Source organism: Zea mays, chromosome 2 (genome assembly GCF_902167145.1).
Source record: "Zea mays cultivar B73 chromosome 2, Zm-B73-REFERENCE-NAM-5.0, whole genome shotgun sequence".
In the NCBI taxonomy this organism is placed as follows: Eukaryota; Viridiplantae; Streptophyta; class Magnoliopsida; order Poales; family Poaceae; genus Zea; species Zea mays.
This window is the reverse complement of record NC_050097.1, coordinates 111,359,309-111,363,759: the sequence shown is the minus strand read 5'-3', so window position 1 is coordinate 111,363,759 and position 4,451 is coordinate 111,359,309.

The following is a 4,451-nucleotide window of genomic DNA, read 5'->3' as shown; positions in this document are numbered from 1 at the left end:
TATTAGCAATTACTAAGTATAAGTAAATACCAGCCCAATTAAGTAGCAGAACAAAAGTAACAACCTCACCTGCGATGCAATGCATATGACAAATTGAATTTAAGTTCCATAATTTAATCATGTGAGTGTCCGAGCTACTCATGACCGTGAGCACGGCTAGTATACCAGTTTTACACTCTGCAGAGGTTGCGCATCTTTACCCATAAGTCATGTTACCCATCTGCCAAGAGACGACCAATCCCATACACCTCTACCGAGGAGGCGAGGCAGGGTAACACTACGAGGCCTTTACAAAGTTCCACTAGCTTCAGAAAACCCGCTACAGTTTATAGGAAGCTCCAATGCAGGAATCCCTCGCATGACCGCCATCGCAGCAAAATCATCCCAAGGGCCTCCCTACACTGACCACTCTCCTACTGCCCTTGCCCCTTTCGGGTAAGGTAGTCATCCACTAGCTTTCCTAATTAATCAGCCAAGGGCATCCATAAACCCTTGTGGTAGCACTGTTTTCCCGGGTGGTTCTCCATGTTCCAATTAACATAATGATCTTAACATGAACAATAAATAATAAACAGATAATAAAAAGTGTAATCATGAATAGTGTATCTCCATACCCAAAACCACATAAAGCAATAGCATGTACTACCCAAAAAGTTCAGTGGTAATCAAGGTATAAAGATAGTCAAACTAGGATAACCTATTGGGTCCCATCAAAATTAACCTATGCAGATCATTATGATTAATCAGAACATGACTAGGTAAAAAGGAAGTGACCAAGGGCACAACTTGCCTTCAATGAGCTCCTGCTCAGCTACTTCTACTTGCTGAACCTCAGAATCCACAGGGGCTTGCTCGTCTACTCGCATCAACACAATACATACATAGTATAGCAAAAATTAACATCACACCAAACATGTAATTAAAATACACAATAAAAATCTACACATTAAAATAAAATCCTAGAAACAAGAATCATAATTTTTGCTATTATAGATTTTAAGTTATGAATTTTCAAGGTTTTATGTGCTTAAAATAGGATTAAATGAGAATTAAATTTTCTTACTATTTTCATGTCAAAAAATATATTCTAAGTGAAAGAGAATAATATTACATAATTTTAGAAAGTGGAATGGCTCAATTTGGACCAAGTATGGATTTTCTATGAATTTATCAAGTTCTAGTAATTGTTTTCATATTAAAAATCTATTTTCAATTCATTTATTCAATTTAAGTCAGCTCTGGACTGGGCCTCAATTTCTGCAAAGTACAGGGGTCTCAGGGTAAAAATCTGTAGACTCAGAGTACAACACCAATGGATGGCGGGTTATTTTCTTAGAACCAGATGGTTCGATGAGTAAATATGCTAGGTCGAAGGGGTATGGCATGCTCGTGGCCTTTGGATTCGAAACTGGTGGTCCAGATTAGATCTAATCTTTCCCAAACCGGTACCAAATAGCGGACGCCCGATCGCGATCCTACGGCCAAGACCCAACGCATCCCTTGATCTAATATAAGCCGCACGATCCCAGATCCACGCTCCCAGAATCATCTTCCTCCCTGCATTGAGCACGAGGTAGCAAAGGACCTCTACCGCGGCGGCTCCATCAATGGTAAGCAGGTCGGTCAGCCAACGTCGCCCCAACCCGAGCTCCAATCGGTGCAAATAGAGAATAAGAAGATGCAGAGCCTAATGGAGGTAGTCGGCATTAGTGGTGATGGTGATGCCGCCCCCAATCCAGCAACACGGCGGTGCTCTGCCCATCGACGGAGAACATGCCGGCGCGAACCACACCTAGATTTTGGTGCCCAACCACACGACCCGGCGCAAAACCATCCTAAGGGCATAGCGAACAATCGGAGTGACTTCTTACCGATGATCGAAGCATGGAGATTCCTGGTCACGCGAGCGACGGTGTTGCAGTGGAGATCACGACGCCGGTGAGCAATTGGAGCGGCACCAGTGGTCGAAGACGGCGAACACGTTGGCGAGGAGGCGAAGACGGGGACGACGTCGGACTCGAACCCGCCCGCGCGCGTTCTTGGCGAAGCCGGACATGGGCGGCGGATCCACTCTTCTCTCTCCTCTCTCAGATTTGGTCTACGGGGATGGCTCCCAGCACGAGGCGCCTTGGTTGATTGTGAGGGGAGGCGGCCACGTTCATATACCGTCCAGGGGAGGTTAGAATCCTGCGATGCTCGTGATTCAGCTACAACAGATGCGGGTTCGCCGGCAAGGTTTGTTACGGAGAGTTCCGCATCCTGGGCGCGCGACGCGGAGGAGACGGGTCCGACTCTAGGGCCCCACGCACCAGCGTCACAACGGTGAACGCAGCATCCGTGCGCGGATCAGATGAGGTACTATCGAACGGGGCCCACATGTAAGCGGCATTGGCGGAGGGAAGAGGTCGGGCTGGCAGCTGGCTCCTCAGGGAAGTGGGTCGTGTGGTTGGTTTGTCCTAGGCCCAAATGATAGCCTACGCGCGGCTGGGGCCGGACCAAGGTGGCAAGGGGCGCGAATGGGCCAAGAATGAGAGAACCGGCCCAGGTACAGGTAGGGTTTATTTTTTTCTATTGTATTTCCTGTTTTCTATTTCAATTCAAATCCAGGTTTGAATTTCAAAATTTTAAGTTAGATGCACAAACAAACTCCAACATGGTGCGGGTATAACTTATATTAATTAATTTATTCATTTATTCATGCAAAGAAAAAAATGATCCAATTATGCCACCCACACAATATTTTTCCCATAAGTTATTTCATTTTTTAAGGAGTGCATTTTTATGTAGTTCATAAAGATAATATTAAATAGATAAAAGTATTCCTTGTGTTTATGGTTCCAAGCTTTTAATTTTATGTTTTTTCAGAATAACATTTAAAAATGAGGAATCTTATATTAAAATACCTTTTAACCCCAAATCTTATCAAGAAATATTTATAAATATTAGAATAGGATTTTGGGTGTTACAGCACAGCGCTGGCAGTTGAATCTAAATATACAAATCCCGGAAAGTCCAAGGGGAATGGAGGCGACAGGCCTAATCAAGGCCCCGAGAAAAGGCAACAGTTAGTTATCCGGCCTTTTAATGAGGGTCATTCTTCATCACGCCCACCCTCCTTCCCATTCAAGCAACCAGTGTTTATCCATCCTACCCCTGCCCCCATTGCTACAAATCAGCCGGGTGCCTCTGGCACTCGTTTTCCTGCTCTTCCAAGCTCATCTACCGGCTGCTTCAACTGCAGGAAGTCCAGACATTTCATTAAGGACTGTCCGTACCTAAGGCAAAATCAAGCAAATAATCAACAGAATGCTGGAAGCTCCAAGGGAAATGCAGGCAACAATACTACGGGCCGGAATACAAGAAAACAGGACGAGTTTATTACACTCAAGTGGCCACCACACCGGAAGGCGAACCGGTGATGATGGGTACGTTCCTCGTAGCCAATCACCTTGCACTTATTCTCTTTGATTCGGGTGCATCACATACTTTCATAAGAAAAAAGTTTGTGGAGAAACACTGTATTCCATATACGGAATCAAGGGAAGGGTTTAAAATACATTCGCCTGGGGGACAAATATTTACCAAAGAAGTGGCTTACCAAGTGCCCGTAACATTGGCTGGACGAGACTTTCCTACTAATATGATTGTTCTGAAAGGCCAAGACATAGATGTAATCTTGGGCATGAATTGGTTAGCACAACATAAAGCAATCCTCAACACTGAACAGAGAACCATCAGGTTGAGTCATAACCCAGAGGAGATTCTTTTGTCTATCTCCATAGCTATTCCAGCTGGACCAATTGGCAGAATATATGAAGCCATTATACCGGAGATCAAAGATATTCCGGTAGTATGTGAATTCCCAGATGTCTTTCCAGAAGATTTGTCTGGATTGCCACCAGAAAGAGATGTAGAGTTTGTAATTGGGTTAAAGCCCGGTACGGCTCCCATTTCTAGAAGATCGTACCGAATGCCTCCAAATGAGCTGGCAGAACTTAAGACCCAATTGCAAGACCTACTAGAGAAGGGATTCATTCGGCCAAGCTCATCACCATGGGGTTGTCCAGCCATATTCGTTAAGAAGAAGGATCAAACATTGCGGATGTGCGTGGATTATCTACCCCTCAATGAGGTCACTATCAAGAATAAGTATCCTCTTCCTCAGATTGATATTTTGTTTGATCAACTGACTAGAGCGAGGGTATTTTCTAAAATTGATCTTAGGTCGGGCTATCATCAGATCCGTATTAGGCCCGAGGATATACCCAAAACCGCATTCACTACGCGGTATGGTTTATTTGAATACTTGGTAATGTCTTTCGGACTGACGAATGCTCCTGCCCACTTCACTTATCTGATGAACTCGGTATTTATGCCCGAGTTGGACAAATTTGTGGTGGTCTTCATAGATGATATTTTGATATATTCCAAGAATGAAGAGGAGCATGCTC